This window comes from Dipodomys merriami, unplaced genomic scaffold (genome assembly GCF_024711535.1).
Source record: "Dipodomys merriami isolate MVZ:Mamm:240054 unplaced genomic scaffold, mDipMer1.0.p SCAF_1, whole genome shotgun sequence".
Classification (NCBI taxonomy): Eukaryota; Metazoa; Chordata; class Mammalia; order Rodentia; family Heteromyidae; genus Dipodomys; species Dipodomys merriami.
The window spans coordinates 136,456,731-136,470,894 of NW_027202270.1; the positions used below are offsets into that span (position 1 = coordinate 136,456,731).

Genomic DNA, 14,164 nt, shown 5'->3' on the forward strand with positions numbered 1-14,164 from the left:
GGTCCTATATACTGAGTGTTCTATACCCTGGCCATCAACCTTTTATAATAAAACTGAGTTATATACTCAGGGTTTTTTATATATATATATTTTTTTTGGCCAATCCTGGTGCTTGTAATCAGGGCCTAAGCTTTGTTCCTGAGCCTCTCTGTGCTCAAGGCTAGCTAGCACTCTACTACTTGAGCCACAGTGCCACTTCTGGTTTTTTTATGTGGTACTGAGGAATTGAACCCAGGGCTTTATACATGCTAAACAAGCACTCTACCATTAAACCACACTCTCAGCCCCAGCCTCAGTTTTCTTACGTATCAAATAGAAATAAAAAGGCAAGTTTTGCAAGGCCTCTGTGAGAGGACACTTAGTAGGCTATTCTATATGTCCTCACCTGGAATTGTTTTCTTTATTGTTTTCCATCTCAGTTCATGAAATTTAGGCTCTTTATTTTGGCTTTTATTTAAAACGCTAATCTTGCCAGATGCTGGCTCATGCCTGTAATCCCTGCTACTCAGGAGGCTGAGTTCTGAGGATCCTGGTTTGAAGCCAGCCTATTCAGGAAACTTCATGAGAGTCTTATCTCCAGTTAATCACAGAAAAAGTGCTAAGTGGCACTTTGGCTCAAGCATAGAGTGCTAGCCTTGAGGCAAAAGGAGCTCAGGGGCAGCGCCTAGGCCCAAAAGTTCAATTCCCAGGACTGGCAAAAAGAAAAAAAAAAAGAAAAGAAAAAGAGAAAAGCCAATCTTGTTTTCCACCAGACTGTAATTTTTGAGAGCAGATATGATTTTTTTCATTCCCTGCAGTAATATTTTATAATACTTTGTTCATTTTCCTTAAGCTGTTTTATACTTATCATCTAAATAAGTACATATATAAAATAAGTAACAGGAATTTTTATGATTTTTTAATTAGGTTGTCTCCCCTTTTGATCTGTAAGCTTCATGAAGGATAGGAAATGGTTTGATTTTGTTCAGTAATTTTTTTTGTGTTTTGTTTTTTTTGGGGGGGGGGCGGAGTGGGAGCCTGCCCTGGGGCTTGAACTGTCTTGAGCTTTTGTGCTCAAGGTTAATGCTCTTACCACTGGAGCCACAGACCCACGTCTGCCCTTTTGTGGTTAATTGGAGATAAGAGTCTCATGGACTTTGCATGGCTGGCTTTGAACCGCTATCCTCAGATACCAGCTTCCTGAATAGGTAGGATTACAGGCATGAGCCACCATGGCCCAGCTTTACTCATAATATTTAAAGCTTAGATTTGTGCCTGACATGTAGAAAAGTATTCTGTAAATATTTGTGGAATGAATGAACAATAAATTCAGTTAAACATGGTAGATTATCTTCCTACCTCCTCCCAAGGGGCGAGCTTAAGCCTAGGGCCTTAGCTTGGCCTTTTCAGTCTTGGCTGATCCTTGAGTCACACCTCCACTTCCATAAATACAGTAGATTTCAAACAAGTACTTTCTCTGGGAAGGCTGAAACTACCTATCATATTCCTTCTAGTTTTTGCCTGAAGCCTTCTAAGAGACTTATAAGTGTTGTAAACTTTTAGCTAAGACCTTAGCTCTTTAAAGAGCAGGGGTTATGGAAAAGAAAAAAAGGTTTCCAAAGTATTTTGAAGTGGTGTTCAGTATTTTATGTTGTTTTACGGGGAGATCAATAATGTTTTGCTTATGTTGAAAAGAACTCTTTAAGCATAAATTATAATTATTTTTTAGTATTTATTAGGTGGTAGCATCCACAAGCACAGATTAATATAAAATTAAATAAAAAACTCATGGGAAAAAACCTGTCAGAAATAGTTTATTTCTTCCCATTGCAAACTTTTAAAAAATCTGACTCTATGGGAATGTGTGAGAACCTGTTATGTCCTGATCTTGGCAGTGCTCCTTTGGACTTTTGAGCTCTTCCTAAGTCTTACTATTCTGATTCAAATGCTGTTTGTCATCCATCCATCCATCCATCCATCCAAAAATTAACTATCTTGGCCCGCTGGGATTCTGTGCTAATATATGCCTTGACAGCTGAATCATCTCAAATTACAGTTTATTTTGAAGTAGTCTTTGAGTATGTTATTAATAGGTCAAACTCAGTTTTGTTTTGTTTTTGCGAGTCCTGGGGCTTGAACTCAGGGCCTGAGCATTGTCCCTGAGGTTCTTTTGCTCAAGGCTAGCACTCTACCACTTGTGCCACAGCACCACTTTCAGCTTTTTCTGCTTATGTGGTACTGGGGAATTGAACCCAGGGCTTCATGCGAGGCAGGCACTTTACCACTAAGCCACATTCCCAGCCTCAGTATTTTTTTTTTTTTCAGATACAGTTTATACAAATGGACATACAGGAAAGACAGTGGAAATATTGTATATGCACTAGAAATTTGTATGTTCACTTGTTCTTTTTTTTTGGGCGGTCGTGGGGCCTGAACTCTGGGCCTGGGTACTGTCCCTCAGCTTTCAGCTCAAGGCTAGTGTCCTACCACTTGAGCCACAGCGCCACTTCTGGCTTTTTTTCTGCTTATGTGGTGCTGAGGAATCGAACCCAGGGCCTCATGCACATGAGGCAAGCACCCTACCACTAAGCCAGCTTCCCAGCCCACTTGTTCATGTTTTTATAAAGCTGACATTTATGGAACATTTTCTATATTCTAGACTCTGTGACATACTTTATTATATTATCTCTTAAAATCCTTGAGCTATCTCTGTGTCAGAGTTCTTCTTGTTTTTTTGGGGGGGGGACCCGGTTGTGGGGCCTGAACTCTGGGCCTGGGCGCTGTCCCTCAGCTCTTCAGCTCAAGGCTAGCACTCTACTACTTGAGCCACAGTGCCACTTGGGGCTTTTTTCTTTTTTCTTATGTGGTGCTGAGGAATCGAACCCAGGGCCTCGTGCATGCAAGGCAAGCACTCTACCACTGAGCCACCTTCTCAGCTCCAGAGTTATTATTCTTAACTCATTTTGTAGAGGACATGAAGATTCAATCATAGCTTTACTGCTGGCTTTTGATGATTAATTGGAGATAGTCTCAAGGACTATCCCTGCTAGGCCTGGCTTGGAACTGTGATCCTCAGATCTCAGCCTCCTGAGTAGCTGTGATTATAGGCATGAGCTGCCAGTCCCAGGCTAGTGATAACCTTTAACAACAGTAATTTTGGCAACTTAAATTAGTTGGGCATTAAGTGTGTTTCAAGCACAACTTTTATGTTTATTCATTCTCTCTTTTGGGCGGGGAGGGGGAAAGGAAGGAGGGTAGGGAGACAGGCTGGTCTGGAACTTGCTGTTTTCCTTTCTTCTAGCCTCTGTCAAGTGCTAGGATTACAGGTGTACCCCACTAGTTTTAATTCTTAAGTTAAGGCTGGTATTATTATCATACCCTCATTTATGTACAAGGAAACTCAGGGACAGAGATTCACCTATGCAAGGCCAGCCTTGGAATCCAGGCAGACTGTCAACATTCCCTTACTCAAAATTACCCAGCCAGGTACATGTGGAGCCTGACTGATTGAACCCAGGCCCTCTGATTTCAACGTCTGGGTGTCTGTGGCTCAAAGGATAACTTCTGCCATCTGGAAGAATGTAGAATGTGTTTAGATTTTTTTCAGTTTCTCAATTATTCACAAAGCAGTCTATTTCATTTGGAGCCTTGAATGCTTCTATGATGCTTTTTCAGAATCACAACCCACATACTTTTGAGATGTTGGACTTAATTGCCTAGCTTAGTTTTAATTTTATTATATTTACAAATACTAACTTCTCGTATTTGAATCCTAATGTGGATAATATAGTCAAACAGCGATAATTTTTCTGAAAGATAACGTTGCTTTTGTATAACAGAAGAGAAAATGTTGGAACTACCTAGTAGTATGTTGAGCTAAGTTTTGGGGTCCAACATTGCATATAGAATGCTGGATTAATCATAATTTGGAAAAAAAGACTTCTTAGAAATGCACTATTAGTATGTATCTTTTAGATTTCAGTGTCTTCTACCCCCAGAGATAGAGATTTTGTGGCCAAGAAGCCAGTAGCAAACAGGAACTTGGTTGTAAATATCCTAGCTGAAGATAGTATCAGATCATACGGCTGCGTTTTAAAATGCTTTTCTATTTTGAAAGTATTTTTCAGGCACTTTTGAGCACTCTATTTCTTTAAAACTCTTTATATTGTTCTGCAAGTTTTGATTTTGGAGTCCCTTATGTTTAAACAAATACCTGTCTACATACCTATGTAAGTACATTCTATATCTATTTTAAGTCGTGATTTTATGCATGAATAATTCTGGTTTTATATATATATATATATACTAGGAAATAACCTTTAAAATGAAGTGTTTCTCTTAATATGATATTTCCAATTTTAATTTCCAATTTTTCAACATTGATATACAGGCTTACATTTGTATTTAATTTATATTATGTAATATTCTTTCTTTGAATTATGGGATAGTTCTATAATTAGGGTGATATATTACATGCTGTCACTGTGTTTTATTGCCCAGATTATGGCTTAAGTTATAAATGAATGGCTTTTTATTACTTTTGGGATTAGAGCCATTCTACTATATTCAGCCCTGTGTCACTACTCTAGGAGCTTCATGTCTCATTTAAAACTCTTTATCTGAGGTGCATTGAAATGTTGGATTCACATTTTTTTTATACTTTAAACCTTTTTATAAAAGCTTAATGGTGTCTTTGAGTGTTGCCAACTATAAGTTGTGAATTTAACAAAGAGCTTCATTGATATTCATGTGATACTTATAGTCTAATTTGTTTTTAAGCTCATATACTGTTTAAATAGTTCTAGGTTCATTTCATTCTGAAATGATTCACATTGATAGTAATCCTTAAAACAAATGGAAAATACTTGGGCCAATTTTATCTTTATTGAAATAATCTCTTGGGATAGAGAGCCCTTTGGAAACTGAAATATTTGAAAATTAAGTGTTTTTTATTGTAAATCTTTTGTGTGTGTTGGTCATTTAAATGACTACTAAGTACTTCCTGAAAATTGTTATATTGTTTACCTTATAACTGGCGTAAGTAAAAATGGTATTTTTTGAAGGTGTTTATTACTTACACTTCTAAACACTGCTGAAAATTGAGTATCGGTAGTGCTGAGTCTTGAGGAATGTAAGGAATTTTGTAATTTTTTTTAAAGCTCAGGTTATGATTTTGTAATTTGTTCCTTGTCTCAAAAGCTATCTGAGCCAGTAACACAAATTATGATTATAGGTTCAAATAGATAGCTTCGGTGTTTGATAGTTTAATAAAAACAGTGTTTATAGGTCTTTCAGAAGACATATTTAAATACTTTTTTTTTTTTTTTTTTGGGTCTGGTCGTGGGGCCTGAACTCTGGGCCTGGGCACTGTCCCTCAGCTCTTTAGCTCAAGGCTAGCGCCCTACCACTTGAGCCACAGCGCCACTTCTGGCTTTTTTCTTTTTGCTTATGTGGTGCTGAGGAATCGAACCCAGGGCCTCATGCATGCAAGGCAAGCGCTCTACCACTGAGCCACCTTCCCAGCCCCTTAAATACTTTTAAGAGTATGCCCATCTTTGCTTGTCTCAGTTTTGATCTTGTCTCAGTTTTGATTTTTGTGTCATACATTCAATATTTATACATACCTTTTCCTTTTTCTTTCTTTCCTTTTTTTTTTTGCTGGTGGGGCCTGAACTCTAGGCCTGGGCGCTCTTCCTCAGCTCTTCAGCTCAAGGCTAGCACTCTACCACTTGAGCCACTGTGCCACTTCCGGCCTTTTCTGCGTATGTGGTGCTGAGGAATTGAACCCAGGGCCTCATGCATGCAAGGCAGGCACTCTACCACTGAGCAACCTTCCCAGCCCAATACATACCTTTTTCTGCATAAAATTTTTCTGTTTTTTATGCTTGAGTGCTATTGTTTTTTTACATTCTGGGAATAGTATGTATAAATTTTTGAGTGTGCTAAAATAATGTACAGGTAAAAAAAATACAGGAGATTTCAGGCCTGGCGCTTGAACCCAGGCCTGGCGCTGTCCCTAAGCTTCTTGTTACTCTATCTTTTGAGCCACAGCTTTTTGGTATTTAGGTTTTTTGTTGTTGTTGTTGCTGTTGTTGGTCATGGGGCCTGAACTCTGGGCCTGGGCACTGTCCCTCAGCTCTTCAGCTCAAGGCTAGTGTTCTACCACTTGAGCTACAGCGCCACTTCCGGTTTTTCTGGTGGTTTATTGGAGATAAGAGTTTCACAGACTTTCCTGCCCGGGCGGGCTTTGAACCGGAATCCTCAGATCTCAGCCTCCTGGTATTTATTGGATATAAGAGTCTAAATGAACTTTTTTGCCCAGGCTGGATTCAACCTCATTTCTCAGATCATAGCTTCCTGAGTAACTAGGGTTATACAGGAATGAGTCACCAGTGCCCAGCCAAAAGCAGGTCTTAATAGACCCCCCCTAAAAATAGGAAATTAATTTATTCTGTGGACTGTACATGCGTGGTAAAGGGATAATGATTTTTGTTTGTATGTGGAAAGCACTTCCCTCCTAAATGTCTTTTCATATACTCTTCAGCCTTGTAAAATACATTTTCTCAGTTTTACAGATGCTGAGAGAAGCAAGTGGCTTGTCCATGTGACTCAGTGAACAGTATGTGATTCTAATTCTGAACCGGAGTCCAGGACAAAGTCCTTGTAGTCCCTTCTGTCCTCATCTCCCCCACTTCCTTCCAGCTGCAGTTCAGCCACATTTGCTTCTTTTTCTAGATATCCTCTTTGCTGACTACCTATGTTACCTCCTTCAAGTACTTGCTCAAATGTCACTATGTAGTGAACAGTTGCTTAAAATTGTACTCTTCAGCCCAGGCCTATAATTCCTGAACTTGGGAGTTTGAGGCAGAATGATGGGAAATTTGAGGCCAGTGTGGGCTTCTTAATAGACCCTGTACCTTCTAGATCCAGGATAGTTGTCTGCCTTGTACACTAGTTCTCCATAGCAGATAGCTTGTATTAATGTATTCATTTTAGTTGCTATGATTTGTTTTCCCTTGCTAGACTATAAAGCTCAAGGCTTTTGACTCTTTGTGATACCCAAGCAGTATGTGGTCATCACTGGATGTGCTGTGAACATTTGGTGAGCTAATGAACAAATGAATGTAGTTCCTGTTCACTTGGCACTAGACTTTCCCATCATCCGTAATGATAAACTTGACAACATTTCAGGTTTTTTTTTTTAAACTATGGAGGCCATTTCCAAACTCTTTATTAAGATTTCTGTACTAATTTTCACTTTCAGTATTTTATTTTTTCTCCACATTTTTTTTTTTTTTTTTTTTTTTTTTTTTTTTTTGTCATGGGGCTTGAACTCTGGGTGCTGTCCTTGTGCTCTTCAGCTCTAGGCGAGCGCTCTACCGCTTAAGCCACAGCACCACTTCCGGTTTTCTAGCAGTTTATTGGAGATAAGAGTCTCCCGAACTTTCCTGCCCAGGCTGGCTTTGAACCGCGATCCTCAGATCTCAGCCTCCTGTGTAGCTAGGATTACAGGCGTGAGCCACTGGCTTCTCCACATATATTCTTTTAATTAATTTATTTTTAATTTTTGTCTTTCTTTTAATTTTTTGCCAGTCCTGGAGTTTGAACTCAGGGCCTGGGCACTGTTATTGATTGCTTTTGCTCAAGGCTAGTGTTCTAACACTTAGGTCATAGTTCCACGTCCAGCTTCTGGGTGGTTAATTGAAGATAAGAATCTCATAGACTTTCTTGCCTAGGTTGGCTTTTGAGCTGAAATCCTCAGATCTCAGATCTCAGCCCCCTAAGTAGTTAGTTACAAGTGTAAGCCACTGGTGCCCAGCTGGAATGATTGTCTTTTAAAAAATTTTTGGTCAACATGAGGCTTGAACTCAGGGCCTGGGCATTGTCCCTGAGTTCTTTTTGCTTAAGTCTAGTGCTCTGCCACTTTGAGAGACAGCCCCACTTCTGGTTTTTGAGAGATTAATTGGAGATAGTGTCTCACAGGGACTTTTCTGCCCAGGCTGTCTTTGAACTGTGATCTTCAGATCTCATCTTCCTGAGTAATTAGGATTACAGGCGTGAGCCACTGGCACCTGGCTGGAACTATACACATTTTTATTTATTTTTGGTCTGGTCATGGTGCCTGAACTCTGGGCCTAGGCGCTGTCCCTCAGCTCTTCAGCTCAAGGCTAGCACTCTACCACTTGAGCCACAGCACCACTTCTGGCCTTTTCTGCTTATGTGGTGCTGAGGAATCGAGCCCAGGGCCTCATGCATGCAAGGCAAATGCTCTACCACTGAGCCACCTTCCCAGGCCCTGTGGGGCTGTATACTTTTTAGTTAGGATTTTTTTGAGTAAGCTGTATCTCTTACGTATGTATGTATGTATGTATGTATGTATGTATGTATGTATGTATGTATGTATGTATGTATGTATGTATGTATGTCGTGGGGCTTGAACTTGTGGCCTGGGCACTGTCCATGAACTCTTTTGCTCAAGGCTAGTGCTTTACCACTTTGAGCCACAGTGCCACTTCCAGTTTTTCTGGTGGTTAATTGTATATAAGAGTCTCACAGAAGTTTCTGCCTGGGCTGGCTCTGAACCGCCGTCCCCAGATCTCAGCCTCCTGAGTAGCTAGGATTGATTATGGGCATGAGCCCTTGGCAACCCAGCCCAGCTCCTCTCCAGTTTTTTAGGTTTATGAACATTGTGTCATTAAAAACCTCCTAGCTTTTATTTATTTATTAATATTTATTTATTTATTTGGGTCCGGTCATGGGGCTTGAACTCTGGGCCTGGGCACTGCCCCTCAGCTCTTCAGCTCAAGGCTAGCGCTCTATCACTTGAGCCACAACGCCATTCCAGCTTTTTTCTTTTTGCTTATGTGGTGCTGAGGAATCGAACCCAGGGCCTCAGGCATGCAAGGCAAGCGCTCTACCACTGAGCCACCTTGCCAGTCCCCCCAGCTTTTTTTTTTTTTAAACATCCTAGTTTTTAAATTTACACTTTAGGACTCAATACATTGGGAAATAAATTATTCTATCAAATATGTAAGTAGTTCCCTCAGTTTCTCAGCATAGTTTCATTTTTAGAGAAATACATTCTAATTTAAAATTGATCATATAGGGAAATGAAACTCAATATTTGTGATTTACTTATTCAACTAACATATTATATATCTACTATATTCTAGAAACTTCTACTAGGAACTTTGTCCTGCTAGGTGACTAAGATATGTGAAGAGAGTGGTACTGTGGCTCAAAGTAGTAGAGCAGTAGCCTTGGGCGAAAAAGCTCAGGGACAGTGCTCTGGCCCTTAGTGCAAGCCCCATGACTGATCAAAGGAAAAAAAAGGATGTGGAATGTTGGATTTAAAAACATAACACAATGTAATGTAGTGAGTACCAGAGTGTTTCCTGACAATTTTATTTTTACAGGATTTAAAAATATTACATGACTACCATTATTATATGATTGTAGAATGCATGATTTTCTTGTGTTAAGTATAGTTGAAATTACTACTGTCATTACTGCTTGTTCATACTTCAAAAAAAGGGTAACACTCAAAGAGTAACGTGGATCAGAGATCCCTAAGTACTTTGCAGCAGCGGGCAAGTTTTTACCATTACTGTGCAAAGTGGAAAATCGGGAGATGAAAAGGAAGCCTGGTGTCAGTGGCTCCTGCCTGTCATCCTGGCTAATTGGGAGGCTGAGATTGTTGGGGTCTCGTTTTGACACAAGTTTGTGCCAAAATCCCTCAAGGGAAAGCTGAACACTGTGGTATGCCTTTCTGTACTAGCTACTAGGATGCCTAACATAGGTGATGGGTGCTCAGGGGCTTACCTGGGCAGAAAGGTAAGCTCCTATCTAGAAAATAATAAACAAATATCAGGGCTGCAAAAGTGATTTAGTGGTAAGAGCATTTGCTTAGAAAGCATAAGGATCTGAGTTCAAACCCCAAAACCACACACACACACACACACACACACACGCACACGCACACGCACACGCACACGCGCGCGCGCGCGCACACACACACAGAGGAAAAGATCTAGGGAGAGATTGCAAGACAGAAGGAGAAGGTGTTTTTAACTCACTTTTAAAAGGAAGTATCTTTTATTGTGAGACTGTTCTTTCCCTATTGTTAGTAGACATCCATTCTTCTTTTTTTTGGGTCCGTGGGGCCTGAACTCTGGGCCTGGGCGCTGTCCCTCAGCTCTTCAGCTCAAGGCTAGTGCTCTACCACTTGAGCCACAGCGCCACTTCCGGCTTTTTTCTTTTTGCTTATGTGGTGCTGAGGGATCGAACCCAGGGCCTCAGGCATGCAAGGCAAGCGCTTTACCGCTGGAGCCAACTTCCCAGCCCCACATCCATTCTTCTTACGAAAACAAATTGTGACTATTAAAAATATCGTTACCTTAAAAAAAAAAGAATTGGCCACCTTTTTGTTTCCTTGGGTGAGAAACATATCCTGGAAATCATTTTAATTTTAAGATCAATGAGATCTGGATCAATTTAATCTCCCCTTTATTTGATTTTTGTTTTGTAAAGGTACTGGAATTTGAATCTAGGACCTTACCTTGTGTTCCTTAGGTAGGTCTTTACCAGCTGGACCATGTCAACAGTCCTTTTTATTTTAGTCTCTTTTTCAGATAGGGTCTCACTATTTGCACAGGGACATCAGCCTTGATCCTCCTAGATTCCCTTACCTACATTTCCATTGTTAGGTAGCCAGGATTAAAGGTATACTACCACACCTGGTTCATTTCCCCTGTAAATGCGCACTAACATCTAAAGGATGAGTCACTGAACTAATGACCTTCATGCTGTTACACAACCAGTTATTGGTTACTCATTATTTATGCTTATATTTTTGTGGAGCTCCTGGGGGGCAGGAATGCAGGATGGCCTTTGTAGGTCAGAGGTTCCCATGGGAGCATAATGATACAAATCTCTACTATCTGATCTTACTTGGGAATTCTGATTTTCATAATTTATGTTTATTTCTGAGTGTCTTTTTTTGGGGGGGTAATAGGGTTTGAATTCAAGGCATTGTGTTTGCTAGGCAGACACTCTACCACTTGAATCATGCCCCAGCCCCCTCCCCCCCCCCCTTTTAATTTGGTGTTGGTGTGAGGGCCCTTGCTTGCTCATGTTTGCATTCTGCTACTTGATTAATTAGTATTTTGCTGATTAATAGTATTAGTAGCTAGGATAATTGTAGCTAGGGCAACAGGCCTGGTTTTGAACCACAGTCATGGTCTCAGCCTATTGAGTAGCTAGGGTAATAGGCCTGACTCAGTAGCACCTGGCCTTTAGTTTTTATTTTTTCTTGTTATGTTGCCTTGACTGTCTTATATGCCTGAGCTCAAGTGATCTGTTCATCCCAGCCTTCATCCCAGCCTTCTTAGTATCTGAAACTAGAATTGTGAACTACCTACCACTCTGCTCTTGGACTGTTTTGATAGGCTTCCTTTTCAGTGTGACTGAAAATCTTTGTTTTTAATTGTTACTATTCAGGAATTGTCTGTTTAAGGGAATGCGCAAGTTCCTGTCCCCTGGCCTATTGTTCTTGACTTCTTCCATTTAGTGAAGGGAGGTCAATTTAGAAAACTTTAATCTGTGATAAGGGACAAAACATAAAGTATAGCTTTGCTGTATATGTTAATCTCCGGTAAGTGGGCTGGAGGGGAAATAAAGAGAGCTTCAGCATGATGCTTTGTGAATGGGAGCATGTTAGAGTGAGTTGTGGTTCCTTCCTGCTTTCTTCCTCTTTTGCCTCTTATTTTCTGGAATATAGTGTTACTCTAGTCTTTTCTTGTGTTTGAATGGTGCACAGTGTTGAGTAGTACAGACTCTGGAGCCAGGCTGCCTAGGATCCAGTCCTGTCTCCCCTATTTATTAGCTGGATGACTCTGGTGAAGTTACCTAATCTGTACCTTTACTCACTCATCTATTAAATTGGAAATAGTACCTGTGGTGTGGGTTGTTCGTTGCAAGGACTGAATGAGATGAAGTGTGTGTGAGTGCTGACACCAGACCAGGGGATGTTCAGCTGTTATCGTTCATCTGGCAAGTGGGGAGTCTTTTGTCTATAATATACCAATTAAAATAAATAAGGATAAATTTCAACTGCCTAACATTAAAAGGGTCAATATATATTAATTGCCAGAGCTTTAAAAATTGTTAAATATGTGAATCTCTTGAGTTTTATGACAGTGACCATACACATTAACTGTTACTGTTTATTTGATGCTTTTCCTGTGGAAAGGCTGTCATTTACAGATGCTTTTATAACTCTTAATTCAGAAGTTCTCCATTGAATGGCAAGAGTTTTAGGCCTCATTAAAGGTATCAAAAGTGGAGTTAACTTAAGTCTTCCTAAAAATTTAACCTTTAGCAAATGTTACGTTAATTCACTTTATCCTGTTCTCTTTGCAGCTTCAGAACTTCTGTTGAGCTTCAAGATATGGGTCTAATTTAGAGCTCAGAAGATTTCAGTAACTAACTGGGGTGGGTCTTTCACGTGTAATTAAATATTGATTAAAACCATGTAGTCATGTACAAAAGCAGATTTGTTGATGTATTTACATATGTATGTTGGTTAGTTGTGGGGCTTGAACTCGGGGGGGGGCACTGTCCCTGAGCACAAGGCTAGTGCTCTATCACTTTGAGCCACAGGGCCACTTCTGGTTTTCTGGTGGTTGGTTGGAGAGTAGAGTCTCATGGACTTTCTTTTCCCGGGCTGGCTTTGACGGAGATTCTTGGATCTCAGCCTCCTGAGTAGTGATGATTATAGGTGTGAGGCACCAAGGCCTGGCTGGCTGTTTTTCTTATTTGTTTGTTTGCTTATTTATAACATATGAAGCAGATCATACTTGGAGAGAAAGCCATATTTGAATACATTTAGTTGGTATGGTCTAGGCTCAGATATTTTCAAACTGGTTAAATATAGAAGCACAGAATCAGGAAGTGATGCCTTAACTTAACAACCTTTGGCCATAAGCTACATCAGACTTCATTAATTGGAGGGGTTGGAACCCATTGGTGAACAATCTCTTTAAGTTTACAACTATTTTTTTCAGAGAATAGCAGTCTTAATTACTTGTTGTTTCCTAATGTCTGGTGGAAAATCCTGTTTTAAGTGTCGCATCTACTGGATTAAGCTTCTCCTGGAGGGGCTTGGAGGAAGTACCTGTGAGGTCCTGGGGTATGAGGAAGGAAGAGGGTTTTAGAGAATTTTTATGCAGGTCCCTTGTGCCCAAGACTGGCTTTTCATCCCCTTGTCTATTGGGTCTCTTAGGTATAAGGTGTACGCGTGTGTGTACACGTGTGTATACGTGTATGTGTGTGTATGTGCTGTTGTTCCCCTTTCTAGGAAGCATGTGTCCTGACTGTGCAGCCTCAGCTGGGAGGCTGGCCACTGAGGGTGGTTGTGAATGACAGGCTGAACACTGGTAAAGTCCTGAGCGTGCTTAGAGACCCAGGCACTGTGCCCAGCTCTGTAACCCATTCATTGTGGGATCTCTTAATTTTCTTGTTGAAGACTGGAAAATAATGCCGCCTGTTTACCTGAAGATTAATGAATTAATGGCCTTGGATGAAGGCCACAGCGTCTACCCTGGTCATAATTTTCATTACCTCTGCTGGGAAACTCCAGTTTGGGCCGATAAAATAGTGGGAAGAAGACAGAACTGGAAGTGTGCTGTCTGTGTCTTAGCCAGTGGATTGCAAGTCTAACTGTAGGTCAGGTTCTTCTTTAGTTAGAGTTGTTTTTTTTGCTGGTCTTGCTGCTTGAACTCAAGGCCTGGGTACTGTCCCTGAGCTTCTTTTTGCTCAAGACTAGTGCTCTACCACTTGAGCCACAGTGCCACCTCTGGCTTCGTCTGTGATTAATTGGAGATAAGAGTCTCTGACTTTCCTACTCAGGCTGGCTTCAAACCGTGATCCTCAGATCTCAGCCTCCTGAGTAGCTAGGATTATAGGCATGAGCTACTGGCGCCTGGCTAGTGGGAGAACTTTAACCAAAAGTATCTACTTTTTAAGAAACAACACCAAACCAAATGTCTGACCTACTGTTTGTTTGAAAAAGAACAGATGTCTATTCTGAGAACCTATTAGGAAAGATGTTAGTGGTTTTCTTCTTCTGTAAGGGAGGGAGATGGGTCAACAGAGAGTATAAATTGAAGAGGAGTTTGTTTTTATT

The 14,164-nt window shown here is 40.6% G+C and overlaps 1 protein-coding gene across 4 annotated transcripts in view; it reads left to right on the forward strand.

Annotated features, from left to right (window-relative positions):
* Ppp2r5e (protein phosphatase 2 regulatory subunit B'epsilon) overlaps window positions 1–14,164 on the forward strand; it is a 148,190-nt gene that overhangs the window by 63,397 nt on the left and 70,629 nt on the right. The gene's annotated exons all lie outside the window — the stretch shown is intronic.